The sequence below is a fragment of the Physeter macrocephalus genome, chromosome 4, assembly GCF_002837175.3.
Source record: "Physeter macrocephalus isolate SW-GA chromosome 4, ASM283717v5, whole genome shotgun sequence".
Taxonomy (NCBI): Eukaryota; Metazoa; Chordata; class Mammalia; order Artiodactyla; family Physeteridae; genus Physeter; species Physeter macrocephalus.
The window spans coordinates 33044365-33065318 of NC_041217.1; positions in this window are offsets into that span (position 1 = coordinate 33044365).

The following is a 20954-nucleotide window of genomic DNA, read 5'->3' on the forward strand; positions in this document are numbered from 1 at the left end:
AATATTGGCAACAAATTACATCATAAAAGAGTGTGCAGGCCAATTAAAACATGTCTACAGGCCATGTCTGGTGTACAATGTCCCCTCTGGACTAGGTGATTTTTTTACCCTCCCTTCTCTTCCTCCCTCTCCACTTGGCCATGATTCTCTGCCTTTTGAGATATTCCTGTGGTGTCTCTAAGTCCCTTGTCTTCAGGAAAATGATCACCATCATGATCCAGAAGTGTTTCCAAGCACAGTCCATGCAAAGAATGATGTGCAGACTTGGCTGAGCCATGAAACCCTGAGCCCATTTCCTCTTCTGAAAACTCGTCCAATGATACCCACCTTGCAGGAGGAAGCAACTGGCAGATGATGAGTTAGCTGTGTGTGGAGCCCCTGCTGGGTTCAGAGGCACTGTGCTCAGCCTCCCCATACATCATCAGGCATCTCAGTGTTAAGTGTGTGAGCTCCTTACCCACAGGGTACTGTTGGCTGTAACATGCTTGAAAGAGAAACCATCCACCAAGTTCTACAACTCAGCAGAGGGTGATCTGGAGAGCCCAGGGGCCTGGCTGGGAGGTGAAGAAATTGTCAGGAATGAGAGAGAGCAATTTCACCCCCCAAAGACAGGAACCAAGCAGCCTCCTCTGCTCCAGAGGGCTTGGGAGAATTAGTAACAGTGTTTGCAAAAATGCACTACTGAAAGTTCTACTTGTGCTTAATAGCTGCCTGTAAAAATTCCAGTGGGTCCATTTTGAGTTGGGGCTAATGAGGGTTAAAAACTCTCCAGGCTGCTCAAAATAGTCTCAGAAAGGCTCCCCTAGGAAGGGAGTATTTACTGAGCTGCTGATTAAGGAACAGTTTATCTACTTTGTATCATCTTTCAGCAAAGCCTCTGTCAGTGTGTGTTTTTGACTGCTGGTGGGGGGTTTTTTGTTTGTTTGTTTTGTTTTGGGGTTTTTTTAATTTTTTTAACAAATGAGAGCCATTATGTGTGTTCCAAGGCCATGATTCAAGTTAGCTGTTTGCCAGCTGGGAGGGAGACAGAGTTGGTTTTCTGGGGCCAGCTCTCCCTTTGCAGAGCCGGAGGGGAGTCACCAAGGAGGAGAAATGCAAAAGAAGGAGGCAAAACTCACTTTCTGCCAGGTCTTGCTGGGGACAGCTTGGGACTGGGAGTCGGGGGAATGCTCTGGCGAGGACTTCGACCTGGAGAAGAATGAGTGGGTTAAAGGCAGGTGAGGTGGAGGAAAGAAGGCCAGAAAGGAGCTGGGCATCAGAGGCTAGTGGAGCAGACCCTCCCGGAGAGGCATACAGGGAGACCTCCCACAGAAACGGAAGAACCTGCAAGTGGTCTTAAAGGGAGGACCTCACAGAGCAGGAAGGAGGACCTCGGTGAAGCTGCATTGGGGGCTGCACTGAAACTCTGGATTAAAGCTAAATCCACTCTGGGCAGATCAAGGAAAGGCTTAAAGTTCCTCACCTTGGGAAGAACTTTCGGCCACAAAAGCCAGGAGATCGAAAAATGCATTTTCAGAAGAGATGACGGGGAGGCCTTTGAAGTAGAGAAGAGAGCTCACTGGATTTGGGGCTCATCCCTGCCACGAACTGGCTGAGTAATCCTGGGCACCCTCCCCTCCCCTCTCTGGCGCTTGGTCTATAAAACGAAGGGATTGGATTAGATCCCTAGTTCTAAACCTCAGCTGCACATTAGAAGTACCCAGGGAGCTACTAAAAATTCTGATACCTGGCGACAGCCCAGACCAACTAAATCAGAATCGTTCCAAGAGCAGGTCCAGGCATCAGTATCCCATAAACTAGAATACTGTACGGACCCAAGTTTGAGATCCACAGGGCTACGTGGTCTCTAAAGGTCTCAGTCAGCCCTGCTGCCATATATTAAGTCTTTAAGGAAAGGAGAGAGGGGATGATTGGCAGGCAGTCCTCAGCAGAAGCAAGGCATGGACCAGATGGCCTCTTGAGAGCTCCACTGCTCATAACATTCAATGATTTGAGGCTCCAAGTGGATAGGCTCTTGCTGCCAAGTTCCAGCCAGCTGTTTCTCCTCATCAATTCATTCCACAAATACTTACTGAGCACCTACTGTATGCCTAGCACCATTCTAGGGACTGGAACGAGACAGACCCTCTTCTGTGTTCAACTCTTGGGACAGATCTGAAATCACAACGCTAAAGAGGAGGGTGTAGGAAGGGAATTTGGGGAATGCGTTGATTCACACAGAGTTCCCAAACTTACACATTATTTCATCAAACTCCTAAGGTTATCAGGGGTCTGTCCCTGTTGTATTAATCCCATCTTCCTTTACTCCCTACCTCCTCCTTCAACTGTGGGATCAGCATGTCTGCAGTTAGCAAGCAACCTTAGGGCCGGAAAAATTCTTCTCTGTGAACTCAAATCCATACTCCCAAGTACACACCATGTCTTCCCAACTCAGCTTAAGCCCCTCACAGCCGAGGCCCGGGGCCTGAGCCTTTGGGGGACTTGGTGTAGTTTGGAGTGTGTGGGCTACAGACAGGCAGTCTGGATTCAGATCTTGCCTCTGCCCTCCTACCAGAGATCATCACTACATGGCCTTGGGCACATACTTAGCCTGCCAACCACCCACCTCAGATCTGCATCTGCAGAATGGGTGTTATCATAGCACTGCCTTTCGCATTGTCACGAGGAGCAAGTGAATTCACAGAGGGAAAGCAGTGTCTGGCCCATGAGCACACTCACTAGGCGGTGACTGTTACTATCCTAGAGCAGGAGATGTTAAATGTGCTTGCTCCGGGGGCTTCCCTGGTGGCGCAGTGGTTGCGCGTCCGCCTGCCGATGCAGGGGAACCGGGTTCGCGCCCCGGTCTGGGAGGATCCCACATGCCGCAGAGCGGCTGGGCCCGTGAGCCGTGGCCGCTGAGCCTGCGCGTCCGGAGCCTGTGCTCCGCAACGGGAGAGGCCGCAGCAGAGGGAGGCCCGCGTACCCCCAAAAAAGAAAAAAACAAAAATGTGCTTGCTCCGATCAGACTGATGGAGCGACCAGCAAGGTTGTAGGTTGTATGTGGTGGCATCTGCTGTCTTTCTCCCTTCCCACGTCTGACACTTTGGTTGGGGAATGCTACATCCTGTTGCAGGTAGAGCCTGAGATCTCAGTAGCTTAATTCCGTGAGAGTTCATTCTTCTCTCATAAAGTCTAATGGTAGTGGGGAAGGGGGTGCTCTGCCCCATGTAGTCATTAAGGATGTCAGAGGCTCCATCATCTTCAAGGTGTGGCCCCCAAGGCAGCCCAGGGCTTTGACAACCACATGGCACACAAGCTGAGAGAGAGAGAGAAAGACTATCTCGGGAGCGTTTGTGGGCCACGTGGGAATGGCGTCACTTCCACGGGCATTCCACTGGCCAGAACCCAGTCACACGCCCCAGGGAGCCTGGGAAGGGTGCTGTGAAGAAGGGCCGGAGGGAGCCAATAGGATTGTCTCCCATCTCAAGCCCTAGCACAGGTAGTGGTTATCCCGTCTGGGGCAGCACTGGGACCACTGCGCATGTGCGGGGCTCGTCTTCTGTCTCTTTTCTCTCTGACCTTCTCCGTTTACTTTCCTCCAATTACTGTTCTCTCTCCAGTGGCGCCTACCCCCTGTTGTGGTTCTGTGGTTGCAGAAAGGTTGATTGTTTGGCCACTGAGGGCTTCAGTGGAGACATGCTCTAGGGACAGTGATAAAGGATGTTGGGAGGGGGACAGGGCAAGAAATGCCGGCACAGGAGCCTTACAGGAAGGACAGCCGTGGCCACCCCCACCCCACCTCCTGTGAAATCAGAGAGTTTGATCCCACGGGGATCAAAGGCGCTGGGCTCCCAGGGGCCTGGAAGGGGCTCTTAGCCCCTGACACTGTGCCCTGACCAGCAGCTGCCATATCACCTGGGAATTTGGTAGAAATGCAAATTCTCAGCCCCACCTCAGACCCGCTGAATCAGAAAATCGGCTCGGAAAGATTAGTAACCTGCCAAAGTCACACAGCTAGTAAGAGGCAGGACAAAAGCAATTGAACAAGCCTTTGGGTGATTCTGGTGCTCACAAGTCTGAGAATGCCTGCTGTAGGGGTGGAGCCCCAGGTGGAGGGCGCCGACAGGACAGTGCTTCACTCTGCCACCCAGTGGCCGCGGTGTGAACAACAACTCAGCTTCCAGCGCAGGACAAACTTGGGGCTGAGGAGGCAGCCCTGCTAATACACAGATTAAGAAGCAAGTTCTGGAAAGCACTGGGGAATCCACAGGCCCCGCAGGGGATTCACCCAAGGCTGCCTCGCAGACACTTTTTAAGACTTAGAGTCCAGCCCAGAGACAAACCCAAAGTCTGTTTCTAGAAGGGCAAACCCACCTGGGGCTTTCATGGGGACTGGGCACAGCTGGCTGGAAGAGGCCTTTATGTTCAGACTGATGACCCCATTAGGGGTCAGGGTCCAAAAGTTGCTGTCAAGTTCAGAGGGTGCCAGGAGAAGCAGAGCCCCTTCTTCCTTGGGAGAGCACACAACTTCAGCCGGATCCTGTGAATTAGGCCCCCAAGATCCCAGGGCTCACTTGGTTTGGCCCTCCCTGGGTCTCTGCCAGGAGCCTGGGGGGAAGAGAACAAGAGATGAACCCTCAGGGCGCAGCCCCCTCCAGCCTCTGTGACCAGCACTGCAGAGATGGGGTTCGACACCTGAGCTTAACCAGGAGGAAATGTCCAGAGACAAAGGCCTCTTGCTGTTTCCCTTGCCCACCCCCCGACCTGAGACTCAGCAGGGCAGGAGGCTTAGTGCTTGGGGGACTGGCTCTGATTTTGCATTTTTATGGAAGGAGCTGGCAGCTGTGGGATTCTGGGGGGAGGTGCCCAGCTTGCTGAGTAGGCTGTTCATTTGGTCCTGACACATCTGGCTTGTCCTGACTGTGCTCTGGAGACTCTGAGAGAGGGGGAAGGGCACGGGAACCAGTGTCTGTAGGGCATCCTGTGCTGTGTGGGGAACCCATGATCTCTGTCTCATTTAACCCACTCACACCGAATTCCCAGCAAGACTCAGCTCAGAGAGGTTAGTAACCTGCCCAAAGTCACACAGCTAGTAAGCCCCCAGCTAGTAAGCTAGTAAGATCGAACACCAAAGCCTTTGTATTCTCTGTCCATCTCTCCCTGCTGCCCACTTCCCCACCGCAGAACCCTTCTGGGCTGGCTATTATGCTAGGCAGTTCTCACACCCAGAAACCTGTGGGATCCAACAGCAAGAGAGCATCCTTGCTTAGCTGCCCTGCCCTCGGCTCCCAGGGCCCTCTTTGGTGGCTCAACAGCAGCTCTGACAAGGGAAGATGCTCCAGCCAACTCAGAAACCAGGAACACTGGCCTGCGTTCCCAGGTCAGAGGGAAAGCCTTCTCACCAGGGCAAAGCTACATGCAGAGGGTGCCTGTCTCCACCCTCAGGGCTCCCAGCGGGGGCTGCAGAGCAGAGCCCAAGTTCGGGAGGGTGGAGAAGGAGGAAAAGCAATAGCTCAGCTCTTCCAGAGGAGGGACAGATGGGGCCCCTGGTGCAGCACGGAACAGCCTGGCCACCATGAGCCCCAGGTGCAGGTGCCCAGCCAAGCCGAGCTGAGCCTGGGATGGTGATGTGATACCCAGATGCCCCACTGTTCTCCTGGGTCCATCAGGTGGGCCACAGCCACCTCATGCTACAGGTCACTTGAAACCAAGGTAGCTTTTTAAGATACATTTTCTGCTGCAGACTCCAAACTACATAACCATCACTAAAATAAACACATGAAAAAACACAGGAAAAGCATGAATGGATTTATACTTTAAGCTTTATTCAACATACGGATGTCATCAAAGAGCCTAACATATATGAACCTCCTGCTCGCTCAGGGTATCTGACTCAGGAGCAGGTGGGTGTGGCTTGTTGGACTTTTTGCCAGAAGATCCCCAGGATCCCCAAGGGAATCACCAGTGTGGCTTACAATCACTGACATAATTTGCAGCCCAGAGTGTCCACTGCCATATGCCTGACTTCGAGGCCCAGAGGATGGAGTGGGCATAGAAAGGGGACTGCCTTGAGGGCGCCAGCAGCGGCTGCCCCAGACAGGTCGGGTGTGGGAGACCTTTCTAGAGAGTCTGCACGGGACCGATGCTGAGGAGCAGTCTAGGCAGCTGTCCCGTGGGTGTTGGAAGGCAGAAGTGCCAGCAGCAGATTCGTTCCAGGGCTAAGAAAGCCAGCCCCCGATGCCCTTCAAGGCTGATAATCAGCGCTGACTTCTCCTTAGAGACATGCATCCCTCTGGGTCACCGGGGTGGGCTGGTGCCTGCCTGAGGCTGGGGCAGCTGCCAGCATCTCCCAGCTTGGGTTTTCTGACCCTTCTTTTCCCAAGGAGGCAGCATGGAGCAAGGGAAAGGCCTGCCTTGCAAATCTTTCCTAGTCCCAGCTCCATTCTTTTCTAGCCCTGCAACTTTTGGCAAGACTGAGTCTGAGTTTACTCTTCTGCAAAATGGTTGTAATCAGTGAGGCTCCAGAGTTTTTTATAGGAGGCACTTAAGGGGCCCTAAGGAAGGAGGTGCTGGGAAATTGTCGACAAGCACATATACAACATTTTGCTTAGCTTACAGGCTTGTTGGGGGTGGGTTGGGGAACGGGGAGCCAGGGCGAAGCTGAAGCCTCTTCCAGCCATCTTTCAGTGCTGCCATGGTTCCAGGACTCAAAACCTGCCTCCTACACGTGGCGATTGTGATGGTCAAATGAGATCATGCAGTGAAGCCCTCTGGGAATTGTAATGCTCTCAACAGATGGAGTATGTTATTGTCTCCTCCTAAAGAAGGACCTGAGCCCTTCAGCCAGGAGCCTGACCAGCATTGCTTGCTAATGGATCAGGGATGTTTCTGTGGACCCTTCTGCAGCGAGGCCTCCAAGGAGCACTTTTCCAAGCTGTGGACGATGCCCCAAGTGGTTATCTGGCTCCTTCTTACGCCGGGGACTTGGTTGGATCCTCCCAACCCCCCCAAAGCATTGTTTTCTGAAGGAATCTCCCTACTCATCAGCAGCCCAAGTAGTCCTCCAAATAGGTGGAAAGAACCTTCAGAGGCAAAGGTGGGCCAATCGCTCCCGGAACCAGTGGATGCTTGTGAAAAATTCCACAGCCGCACCCTTGGTCTAAGGAATTAATTTCTGGGAGTGGGCTGGAACAATCTGTGAGGTTTTTTTGTTTGGTTTTGTTTTGTTTTTCATCACAAGCATCCCTGGTTATTGTTGTACAAACTGAATTTGGGTTTTGGAAAGGGTTTTGCATGGGATCTGGTGCCCTGCCCAGACAGAGTTCCTGCAAACCGTTCAAATTCGGGAGAATCTTTCCCAATTTTAAAGTACTCGCTTAGTCCCTGGGAGGTGATGAAGTGACAGGAACACACCACATATACCAGCCACGTATTCCTTTTGGAAAAGTCAGTTGAAATAGTGCAGAAGGAAACTCGAGAATAAAAACAGAACTGGGGAGATAGGGTTTTAAATGCATTAGGAACTTTTGCTAAGGGCAGAAGCTCCTGTCTGGAAAAGACAGAAAACTACGGGAGGTCTCACAGGGGGCTAGGGGATGCTCCTGGCAGACTCAGCTCAAACAGCAGCTCTACCCCGAAGCCTTCCCTCCCCAACTCCCTGCCCACCCCACAGGCGCCTCCACACGCAGAGTTCATCCTTGCTAATGTGCTTCAGCACGCGGCACAGATCCCCTCCTTAGCACTTTCTCACCATTAAAATTCTCCGTATGTCTGTCCTCACCAGACTATGAGAACTGGCATCTTGCTTGGCTCTGCAACCCATCCACTGGCCCAAAGTACTGTTTAATGTTTGTTGAACAAGTAAACAAACAAATCCCATAATTAACCTGTGAGACAGAAACCCAGAGAAGATCTTGAATTTTAAGAGAGAATTTAAAGAAGAAGAAAAAAATGCAAGTCCTAATCATACAATTCATTATCCTTATAAGTAATAGAGGGAAAACAGAAACAGGCAGAGGAAGGGTTAGGCAAACCCATACTTGAGAGTTCTAGAAGTGAATATGTAATTCAGGGAAGTGGTTGTCTTGTGTGGGTCTGACCCAGTGTGGCCATCCCGGATCACTAGGTGACTCCTAGAAATTAAAAATCAAGACCACAGGGCTTCCCTGGTGGCGCAGTGGTTGAGAGTCTGCCTGCCGATGCAGGGGACACGGGTTCGTGCCCCGGTCCGGGAGGATCCCACATGCCGCGGAGCGGCTGGGCCCGTGAGCCATAGCCGCTGAGCCTGCGCGTCCGGAGCCTGTGCTCTGCAACTGGAGAGGCCACGACAGTGAGAGGCCCGCATACCGCAAAAAAAAAAAAAAAATCAAGACCACAAGCATCGCTTTCCCTCCTTTACTCTCTGGGAAAGAGGCCGTAGCATCAAGCCTAGGTGGTTGCCCTGTTGAGAGTGGTGGATTTTGTGCCCAGTTTCTGGGGCAGAGCCTCTTCTCTTCTTTGCTGCCTTTTCTCCAAACCAGGTAAGGGTGTTTCTTTTCTTTTTTAAAATTTATTTATATTTGGCTGCGCCAGGTCTTCGTTGCGGCATTCGGGATCTTTAGTTGTGGCATGCAAACTTCTTGGTTGTGGCATGCATGCGGATTTAGTTCCCCGACCGGGGATCGAACCCGGGCCCCCTGCATTGGGAGCGTGGAGTCTTACCCACTTGACCAGCAGGGAAGTCCCGGTAAGGGTGTTTCTTGCCTTCCTCCCTTAGTGGCTGCGGGAACAGGGTGTGTGTTAGTGCTGTCTTCACCAGGGAGAAAGCAGCTTTCCTGGAAGCTGGTTTTTCCAACCCTCCTTTCCTTGAAGCAGAGTCCTTTGCTCCCATCTCAAATCCACCCTGTTCTCTGAATTGGTCCAAAAGCAAGGGGAGGGGAGGAAGATAAACGTCTGATTGGGAAGAGCGCCAGCCAACACTCTCCAGGGACCAGCCTGGCCCTCCCCGTGTCTCCCGTGGGTGCTCAGCTTGTTTCTGCACAGAAGCAGGTGCCTGGTGGTGGCTTGTGTCCCGGGCAGGCTGGAGACGGGCCCCCTGCGCCATCTGCGTGCCTTCCCTCTGCAGCCACAGATGCACCCGCCCGGCTAGGAACTGTCCAGGTGGCTAAGAAACCCAGTCTCTACCTTGTTCCTCTTCACCAGGGGAAAGACAAAAGCCTCCCATCCGGATCATGAAAGAAACAGCCGGGGCCTGCTTCCAGTGAGGCTGGAGGAAGCATTTCTGGGGCATCCAGGGGGCGCATGCGTAGGGAGGGAGTGCTGAGCCCGGGGAGACCCCCCTGAAGAGGCGGCGTGCACTCGGCCCACCCAGGGACGCGAGGCCAGAGGCAGCTACTGTAGGGTGGGAGTTCTCAAAGAGTGGTCCCGTCCTGGAACCAGCATCTACATAACCTGGAACTTGTTAGGAACACCAGTTCTCGGGCCCCACCACAGACGGGCAGATCACAACCTCTGCAGTGAGGCCCAGCACTCTGTGATTTAACAAGCCTTCCAGGGGATTCTGAGGAAGGCCCGGATTGCTGGGCCTCTGGGTAAGGTCTGCCAGGATGGGGACCCCTGAGCCCTGGTGAGGGAGGCAGGGCCCAGGGGCTGGGGGTCCCCCCAGGGCGCCTCCAGTCAGAGCAGCCTCATCCATCTGCCCCAGTGTGTTGTACAAAGAGTATCCTTTTCTAGGTGTGCTGGCAGGTGAAAAGCGTTTGAGAGCCAGCTGAGAAGCACATGACAGGGAGAAACGCTGAGGAAAGTCACCTACTGAAGGACGGCTTCCCTCTTCCAGATGCAGATGACCGTTTATCCCAACTTGGAGAATGTGTTTCCACAGATTCCCTGGTAACCTGGCTTGGAGACTAACATTGTGTGCAGATCCTTTTGCCCAACATAAAACTGTCGTGTTTCATTCAGCACAGGCCCGCTACTTCTTGATATTTGGTCAGCAGGTGTGGAGAAGGGAGAAAGCCCACGGCCAAGCTGAGGGGTGTCAGTGGAAGGAAGCCCGCCATTGGGCTACCGGGCTGGGTCTGGAGCAGTGTGGCCAGAGGTACCCCGAGGGCCACAGGAGCAGCCTCCAGTGAGAAAACACTGTGCTCTTCCCAATCTTACAGAAATTGTGCAGGACAGTTAAGAGAAGTCAGCACGTTCACCAACCATCCCATTATTTGGCTTGGAAGCGTCACTAGAAGTATGAGAGATTGTTGTTGCCCCCTGATGTGATATGATGTGTGTGTGTGTGTGTGTGTGTGTGTGTGTGTGTGTGTGTGTGTGTGTTTGGGTTAAATGACTCCTGCTGGCCTGGATATGGTTGAAATGAACCTGCACATCCCATCCCCCACTCCCCAAACAGCGAGATTTCTGCATTGTCTGAAACGGTTTGCGAGACCACCCAGTAGAGGGCGTGCTCGCCCCAGTTTGGGGAGGAACCGGCTCCCCGGGCCCTGAGCCCGCTATGGGTCTAGAAGGCAGCCTTTCAGGGCTAAGGAAACCCCAGATTGACTCAGAGGTCAAAGAGGCATCAGCCTAACGAAGAGTGACTTCAGGGACACAGGGAGGTACAAAGGCTCGCATAGTCTGTCTTCCCAGACAATTGAGACTGTCTGAGGTTTATCCATTTAAAATGCAAATATAATCCAGGATTACACTTCAGGCCTTCCTGTCTCCTTGAGATGGAGGGAGCTGAGAGGGTTTTGACAAACTAGAAGGTGAGGGGGAGTGAGTGCTGGGGTGGGCAGAGAGGGATTCGGGGCATAAAACAATGAGATTGGGGCCTCGCAAGCATCACAATCCTCCTCTGTTCCAGAGAAAAGAAAAGCCTTGTGTGATTCCCAGGGTGACAGCTGAGACTGCCCGAGTGTCTGTGTCCCTCAGGAGGGACGCCGTCTCCTTGGGGGTCCGTTATTATTTGCACGTGGACAGTCTCTGATCAAGTGCTTGGACCCTGATGATTTATTTTCTTGCCTTTGAGCATTCTGAGAACAGCACACTGCTTTGTATTTCTAGCTCCTGTCATAAACCCTGACACAATTGTAAATGTTCAATAAAAGTTGAATAAATGAACAAATGAATGGCCACGAGTAGGGAACCATTAAGTAAATTATGGTGTATCAGCCTTATTGGAATATTATGCAGTGATTTAAAATAATGGTTATTTCAGGGACTTCCCTGGTGGTCCAGCAGTTGACTCCACGCTCCCAATGCAGGGGGCCAGAGTTTGATCCCTGGTCAGGGAACTAGATGCCCCATGCCGCAACTAAAGAGCCCACATGCCTCAACTAAAAGATCCTGCATTGCTGCAACTAAGACAGGCGCAGACAAATAAACAAATAAATATTGAAATAAATAAATAAAATAATGGTTATTTGAGAATTGCTAAAAGAGTAGCTCTTACAAGAAAAAAAAATTGTAACCATGTGAGGTGATGGATATTAACTAAACTTACTATGGTGATCATTTCACTATATATATAAATCATATCATTATGTTGTATACCTTAAACTAATACAGTGTTATATGTCAATTATATCTCAATAAAACTGGAAAAAAATAAAAATAAAATAAAATATTGGTTACAAAGGCCATGTAGCAACATGGGAAATGATTATGATATTATGTTGAGTATACAAATTGCTTTATATCTACGGAAGATTATGCATTCATGTGAACAAAAAGGGAACAAGGAGAAATGAAGAGTTGTGGCAGGGCAGTGGACTTGTGGGTAGCTTCCTTCCTAGCTTGTGATTTAATTTCCTTTGTTGTGGGTTGCGCAATAAACATAAAAACCTTTTTTTCCTGCTCACAAGAGCGTCTCAGTTTTGTTCTTTGGTGCCAAAGTACCTTGACTCCCATCCTGTTTGCTCAGATCTCTGTCTCTTCAGAATTCATTTGTTCGATGTGCTGGTCACCATGCCCGGGGCTGCACCCACATGCACACAGAAGTATCTAAATCCTTTGGTTGTTAATGATTTTATGGCAGCTGCTGTGAATAACATCAAGTTCAAACACTTAAACTGAAGTTCTCCCAAATCAGTCAACTGTTTCTCACTTAAGTTCTCCCAAATCAGTCAACTGCTTCTCAAGTTCTCCCAAATCAGTCAACTGCTTCTCAAGTGTTATCTGTAGCAAGTCCCTATATGTACCGTTTCTCAATGAGAATAATAGTGGATCTGATTTTTTCAGAAGCTACTGTGTGGCTTCTACGTAAATTTAATCCTCACCACAAACCTGCAAGCAAGGAAATATTATCCCATTTCGTAAAGGAAGAAACAGAAATTCAGAGGGTTTCAGTTACTTCCCCAAGACCATAGGCAGTTGGGTTTCATACCTCAGACTAGGCTCCCAAAGGCTGTGCATGTTTTTACCCACCATACCATGACGGATGCTTTCAAAGGGCTCACAGTGCAGCAGAGGCAATAAAATAACGCACATGAATAATACAGCCTAACTATACAAGAAAACTGTCATGAATAATAGTACCGAGCACTACATAGGTTTGGAGACAATCAATGAGTCTCTGCCTACGTGTAATGTCTCCTGGGACCTCTTCTCTAACACTGAGCTGCTGATTGTGTAATGGGAAGCTCCACCCATAATTCGTGCCCTAGCTGATGATCTGGAGCTTACCTCTCTTGGTTTTTGGTCAAAATATGTTTTGAAGGATTAGGCTTTTCACTGAAAAAGAAATCACTGTCACTCTTTTTTTTTATTTATTTATTTTTGGCTGCATTGGGTCTTCGCTGCCGCCTGCGGGCTTTCTCTAGTTGTGGCGAGCGGGGGCTACTCTCTTCATTGTGGTGCACGGGCTTCTCATTGAGGTGGCTTCTCTTGTTGCGGAGCATGTCACGTTTGTTTTTTTTTAATTTAGTTTTTAATTTATACTATTTATTTTTGGCTGTGTTGGGTCTTCGTTGCTGTGCGCGGGCTTTCTCTAGTTGTGGAGAGTAGGGGCTACTCTTCATTGTGGTGCGTGGGCTTCTCATTGCGGTAGCTTCTCCTGTTGCAGAGCACCGGCCCTAGGCGTGCGGGCTTCAGTAGTTGTGGCACGCAGGCTCTGTAGTTGTGGTTCGCGGGCTCTAGAGCGCAGGCTCGGTAGTTGTGGCGGACAGGCTTAGTTGCTCTGTGGCACGTGGGATCTTCCTGGACCAGGGCTCGAACCCGTGTCCCCTACATTGGCAGGCGGATTCTTGACCACTGCACCACCAGGGAAGTGCCCTCTGTTACTCTTATTTCAGCTTCACTCTTTTGCATTCTGAAGCTTTATGAAAATTTATTCTATCCATTAATCTCAGGGGGTTAGGGGCCATTTCAATCCCTGGAGGAATCAGATGTTTCCCTGAGAAAGGTGTACTCAAGCAGCATGTGTCAACCAAAACCTGGAGGCTGCAACCAGAAATCAAGGGTCTACTGGTTTCTGACACTTCTCTTTAGAGTGACCATTTCACCATGGGCTTAAAAATAATAGGAATGAAGAGAAAAGTGCAAATGAATACATGGAACAGGACTAGGCAGAAGCCTGATCTGTCGTTTGTCTAAATGGGGAAATGAAGCTCATATACGTTACCTTATGAGTCGTTTTTCCCTCTCTCCTGAATCCCATTCTCCTCTTTTCTCAAGGCTCTAGCGCCTCCAGACCCATGTCCTCCTTCCTCCAATTCAAACCTGCTCACAGGACATCTATAGATCTTAGTACAGATTTAAGATAAGGTATTCTTCCTTGATGGTCAGTGCACTTTGAAACTTTATCTCTCTTTAGGAACCCAAAGGTATTTTATCTCCTGTGAGATATTAAGAATCTGCCTTCCAATGCAGGGGATGCGGGTTTGATCCCTGGTCGGGGAACTAGGATCCCACATGCTGCAGGGCAATTAAGCCCACAAGCCGCAACTACTGAGCCACAACTAGAGAGAGGCCCGTGCACGGCAACTAAGACCCGACGCAGCCCCAAATAAATAAATAAATAAAAATGTTTAATTCTAAAAAAATATTAGTTTTTAATTGGCCTTGGCCTGTTTCAGCTCCGCAACGCTGGGTAGAGACGGAGGTGACGGGACAGAAGAGGTGCGAGAGGAGGGGCTGTCCCTGCGGCATAGAGGCGGGCCTGAGGTTCGGCGACGCCGCTCAGGGTGCCCCGCGCCAGGCCCCGGAGAGGGACCGCCGTGTCCGCGTCCTGCCTCCTCTCCCGCCGCTACCGGCCCCGCTCCGCCCACAGAGTCCGATGGCGGCGGCGGCGCTGAGGGACCCGCCTGAGGGCTGTGTGACTTTTGCAGATGTGGCCGTGAACTTTTCCTTGAGGAATGGGGTCTCCTTGACGAGGCTCAGAGATGCCTGTACCATGATGTGATGCTGGAGGACTTGGCACTTACAACTTCCCTGGGTTGTTGGCATGCAGAAGAGGATGGGGAGGCGCTATCCGAGCAGAGTGTCTCTGATCAAGGAAGCCCACAGATCAGAATTGTTAAGGCAGGTCTGTCTCCCCAGAAGGCCAACCTCTATGAGATGTGTGGCCCGATCTTGAGTGACATTTTTCACTTGGCTGAGTACCAGGCAGCACGCTGTGGGCAGAAACTACTCGCGTGGGGCGTGTGAGAAACCATTCTATTTCAGAGCAAACCTCCATCACCAAAAGCAGCACACTGGAGACAAACCATTGAGAAGTGATGTGAGGACAGCATTGTTTGTGAACAGCTGCAAATTCTAGGTATCAAGGAAGCCCTTTACCTTTGGGGATGTCGGGAAGGACTTCCTGGGCAACTCAGGGTTTCTTCACCAACAGGCCACATGCAACTGGGAGAAGTCAAATAGTGGAACTGAGCGTGAGGCTCCCTTTCCAAGGGGAAAAAAATCATTAGAAATGGGGAGACTGCCCAGAAACTTTCAGTGGCAAACATACTTGTTCAGCACCAGAGGGTCCTCACTAGAGGAAGATGTTACACGTGCAGCGAATGTGGGAAATCCTTTAGCAAAAGCTCCCATCTCATTAGACGTGAGAGAGTTCACACTGGAGAAAGGCCTTATGAGTGCAGTGAATGTGGGAAATCCTTTAGCCAAAGCTCTAACCTCATCACACATCGGAGAGTTCACGCTGAGAAAAGGCCTTACAATTTGGGAAATATGCTGAATTCTTTACCTACAGTTCCAGTCTCTTCACACACTAGACTGTTTACACTGGATCAAGGCCTTGTTAATGCAATGAATACGATAAGGCCATTAGCCCATGGTTTTGACTCTGGAACCACAGATTTCAGAAGGAAAAAAACATCTCACATGTGCAGGGATGTACAATTTCCTTTTTCAGTGTGTCAGCACTTGAGATCCCTCCTCGTGGTACCATCTGAATTGAACCTCATACATCCAAACATCTGCAAACATCCCAGGTATGTGGGAGCTGCATTGTACTTTTTAACCTGCCCAGGTCCCTTGCCAGATTTCTGTCAATGACAGTTTCTGTGGCCAAAGCTATTTCACCTCTCCCACCTGGCAGGTACTCGCAGTGTACAGCATTCACCCACCACAGTGTGTTCAGGGAGAGAAACCTTGATTTTTCCCGTTCACAGGAGGGACCGTGAGAATCCAGAGCACTCACTCCTTTCTCATTTCTTTGATGAGTTAAGTCACTGACCTGACCATTTTTGGCCCAAAGGACTCTGCTTGTGACTTGCAAAAATGGACGACCTTATTCAGGGATATTGTTGGCCTCACATAACTCCTATGATAGGATTTTCTAGCCATCAAGTCACCAATCCAGGAGTAGCTTCCCTCCCATTGCTCTGGTTTGTGCAATTATAAAGGTCTCACTGTTTAAGCCACATTAAATCTTGAGGTTCCATTCACTGTATGGGATGATTTGAAAACAGTTGGGTTCTGCTAACATAAAGGAGTGATCAGCTTTTGTTGGGAATCCCACGCTTTGTGTGCCTTAAGGACACAGTATGATAGCAGATATACCTCTCTCCATTTTGGCCTTGTTTGCATTATTGCCCAAGGCTTCCAAGGAAAGACTACAGAGCTTTCTGGTCCTAATTTGTGGCCTGAGTGCCATATTTTCTTGGTTCAGAGGTCAGCCTGGGGAAGGAGCAATTGTTGTGACAACCCTCCTTGCTTCTGAGAGTAACATGAAATTTACTTTATATATCCCCTGTGAACTTCTGAGAGTTCACAGGGGATATTGCCTTGAGCTCAGCATTAGTGAGGAAAATATTCTCCCAGGTCCTGCATTAGAGCCATGTGCCCTTCTGTGCAGAATTCTGTAGCGTAGCATCACTGGTTGTAAGATTATAGGGGGAACGATAATTGTCACAGAAAACATTGGATTAATAGTGGGAGGAGGACACTATTACAAGCTGGCTGGAAAGTGCCTCATTTAAAGGGGCATCCACAATGACAATGTTCCAGTCATTGTGGCCGTGAAGGATGAGCATGTACAGAAATTCTCAGATCTCCTGAACTGTGAAGCTTGTATAGCAGAGGGCATTACAAGAGAAAATAATCTGAAGGTTTTGTGGATTTCTGTAGCCTCTGTGGGTTATCCTCCTCAAGGCCATTTCTGTGCAGACAGAAAAATGAGAATAGAGAGAAGGGATATCTTTTCATCGAGTAATGGACTTTGTGACCCAGACAATATTCCTGTTGAATCAGGTGGGAACAGTCTTCATTGCTTACTTATATTTTTGACCACTGAGGCAAGGTGACCCTCCCAGGGGGTGAGGCAGAAAGTGGTGAAGTCAATACAGGGAATTTTACAAAAAGAGTAAGAAATCCAGATTTTTATTTTGGATAATATTTTTAAGCTTTAATAAGGTATAAATACATGCAATAAAATGCACATGGTTAAAATTTAAAAAAATATTTAAAAAGAAAAAAAAAGAAATGTGCTACTTACCTATATATCTTTGCCTGCTGTGGAAAATGAGAATGGTACTGCTTTTCTGAAAGGAAGTCTTTTTTTCCACTGAAAATCTAAATGTAATTTTAGCGCTTTTCAATAGGATCTAAGGAAGGGCTTAGATTTTGAAGTCCCTGTTTATTATAGGGTAACTAATAAAACTACCCAGTTCTGCCTTTCTTTCTCACAGACTGTCTCCAGTGATTTCTCACAGACTGTCTCCAGTGATTCTCCTTTCTTCTGTCTCATTAGACACCTTTGATCCTTGACCCCCTCTCACTCTCCACTCTTCCTTTTCTCCTCACACTGTCAATCGTTGTTTGAAAGCCAACCTCTTTTCTAGAACAGTGGTTCTCAAAGTGCGGTTGGCAGAGCATTGGGAGTCCCCAAGACCCTTTACAGGGAATCCATGTCAAAAGTCTTGTAATAATAATAATACAAAGAAGTTACTTGCATTTTTTACTGGGTGACATTTGCAAAAAGCGGTGACTGGTAAAACTGCTGGCATCTTAGCCCGAATAGGGCTGTGGCACCAAACTATACTACTGGTGGTCATTGGATTCTTCACCACCACGCATTTGCAGTTCAAAAAAAGTCAGTTTCACCTAAGAATATCCTCAGTGAAGGAGTAAGAGCTATTGAATCCTGATCCTTGGGTATATGACTTTTTAATATTTTGTGATGACATGGAAAGTATGCATAACACACCCTGCCACACACCAAAGTATGAGGGTTGTTAAGAAGAAAAGCACTTGTACAATTATTTGAGTTGCAAGCTGAACTAGAGACTTATTTTCATAGAAAATCATTTTCACTTGAAAGAACGACTGACATAAATTACGGTTACCTAGACTTGGGCATTTAGTAGGTATTTTCTCAAGAGACAATGAAGAGAGTCACTTCAAGAAACAATGAAGCGAGTCACTTCAAGAAACAACTGACAGAATTCTTTTGCCAATGGTAAGAATCAAGTTTTCAAACTAAAATTAGCGGTTTGGAAATCCTGCATCTGCCAAAACAAGATTTGGAATACTTGTGTGAGCTTGACTGCTTCCCAATACTTAAAAGACTTTCTGATGAGATCAGAGGTGATTTGTCTGGCATCATATAATGAAATATATCAATATTTGGAAGAGCTGCATAATTCAGTGAAATCCTATGTTCCAAATGCCAATGTATAATATTACAAAATCATGCATGGTTACAAATCTATTTAAACAAGAAGACAGACCATTAGATTTTAATGTAACAAAGTTTCAGATTCCACATAGCAACTAACTTTTAAGACACTACCAGTTCGAATTTTGGTATAGTATTAAAGGATATCCACAATTACCTGAAAAGACTAGTACGTTTCCCTTTCCAGCTCCATATACGTGCAAAGCTTTCCTTCAAACGTCAAAATAGCGTATCTTTACAGATTGAGCACAGAATCTAAGAATCCAGCTGTCTTCTATAAAGCCAGACATTAAAGAGTTTTGCATTCTTTAAACATTAAAAAGAGTCACTCTGGGGACTTCCTTGGTGGCTCAGTGGTTAAGAATCTTCCTGCCAATGCAGGCGACACGGGTTCGAGCCCTGGTCCGGGAAGATCCCACATGCCGCGGAGCAACTAAGCCTGTGCGCCACAACTACTGAGCCTGCGCTCTAGAGCCCGTGAGCCACAACTACTGAGCCCACGTGCCTAGAGCCTGTGCTCCCTAACAAGAGAAGCCACTGCAATGAGAAGCCCGCGCACCGCAACAAAGACCCAACGCAGCCAAAAATAAAAAATAAATTTATTTTTTAAAAAAAGAGTCACTCTTCTCACTACCTTTGTTTTATTTTGGGAAATATTTTCATAAAGATGTAATTTTTGTTAAGATATAATGAAGTTATTTTTAAATGAATAAAGTAGTTTTTAGTTTCTAATATGATATTGATTTTTAAGTGTAAAAGAATTTGGAGATCAAAACCTTTGGGTGGGCTTCCCTGGTGGCGCAGTGGTTGCGCGTCCGCCTGCCGATGCAGGGGAACCGGGTTCGCGCCCCGGTCTGGGAGGATCCCACATGCCGCGGAGCGGCTGGGCCCGTGAGCCATGGCCGCTGAGCCTGCGCGACCGGAGCCTGTGCTCCGCAACGGGAGAGGCCGCAGCAGAGGGAGGCCCGCATACCACAAAAAACAAAACAAAACAAAAAAAAACCTTTGGGAGTCACTGCCCTAGACCAATCTTTCATCTGGCCTCCAGTCTCTATTACAGTTTCCTTAATAGACACTAACCCATTTATTAGTACACAAGACTAGCTTCAGGAGGATTTGGAGTGGGCAGGCCCCTGCCCGGTTTGATTTGAATAGTGCAGGCCACCATTTCCCTTCTCCCCAAATATCTTCTCTGTTGACCCTCCACAGGACTTCAGATTTTCTTCATTGGTATTCTTTTGATATAAGTCACTTCAACGTCTCTCTTCAAATTTAAATACATGTAAGTGGTAGTCATTGCTAGTTACCAGTCATTAATGTATTAAAATAATGCTTTTGTAAAAAAAAATCCTTTGGCTGCACTGCGTGGCATGTGGGATCTTATTCCCTGACCAGGGATCAGAACTGCACCCCCTGCATTGGAAGGGCGGAGTCTTAACCACCGGACTGCCAGCGAGGTCCCAATACCCAACTTTTGAGTGTTGACTATGTCAAGCTTAATTCTAAACACTTTTCACGTATTATCTCATTTAATCTTATGAAGAATGAACATTTATCCTACCCTATTTTCAATGAAGAAACTTGTAGATTGATATTATTACATTAATCAGCAAGGCCTTGAGGAAAAGTGACACATACTCTAGGATATAAGGTCCCATACAGGCACATGCTACCAGGAGAAAAAGGCAGAGAACAGTCTGGAGCTTAGATGTAGTGTCCAGGATGGCTCATGGTGGGCTGCCCATCTGGCCAATGAGAGGCAGGCACCAAAGTAAGGGGAAGAGATTGAGCCCTGGCTACTTTGCTGGTTCAGCCCTGACCCTGATCTGGACCCTGACCCTGGTGGGCTTTGTTACCTTGTACAGTAGGTCACCTACATACGAACCTTCAAGTTGCGAACTTTCAAAGATGCGAACGTGCATTTGCACGTCCAATCACGTGCTTTCGTGTACCTTACTGTACAGTACTATATAGAGTACAGTAGTATAGCATATTTATTTCAAGCCTAGGATGCCTTGAAGCAAGCGTGAAAGCTGCAGGGATGTAGCTGGTACTACTGCTAAGAAGCGCCAAGCAATAACAATGGAAACAAAAGTGAAAATAACTTTTTTGGACTTACAAACAAATTGGACTTAGGGATGTGCTCTGGGAACAGAACTCGTTCATATGTAGGGGACTTACTGTATTCCACAAACCACCTCTTCTCTCCCTTGGCCCATTCTGAAATGTTATAATCCCTTTCCATTCCCCATGTGTACTAAAACATCAGAACTTAAAAAAAAAAAAAAGCCACACAAAATTAACCTTAAAAAAATAAATTTATCTCAAGTCTGAAATAACTGATGAACAAGCATACAGCTAAATAGTAAAAAGAGCAAAAATTAGAACATGAATAATGACTTAAGACAGACAGGCATTCTTCTGGCAATACTCTATGTTTACACATATTTTTAAAACACATTTTTAAAGACATTTCTCCAACATTCACAAAAGGCAAAAGCTATATTTGCAACATTTATAAATACAAGAGCTTTTGAAAGCATCCAGTTTCTTTCTAAAATCACTTGATTAAAATTTACACAAGTGATAGTTATCAACTCCATATTCCAAAGATATGACATAGAATTGCATGACATTCTTGTTTGATATATTACAGACAAATTTAATTCAAAATACAGAAAAATTATCAATTCATTTTGTGTTTTGTCACATCATATTTCATTCTTTTTCTAATCAACAAGGAAAAATACACATGACATATATGTATATATGCTTTTCAGAAATAAAATATCCAACTTTTATCTGTAATTTGTTCAAACCTCAGGAACTTGACAAGTACATGATTATTTGAAATAACATTGACAGTTTAAAAGTAAAAACCATTATT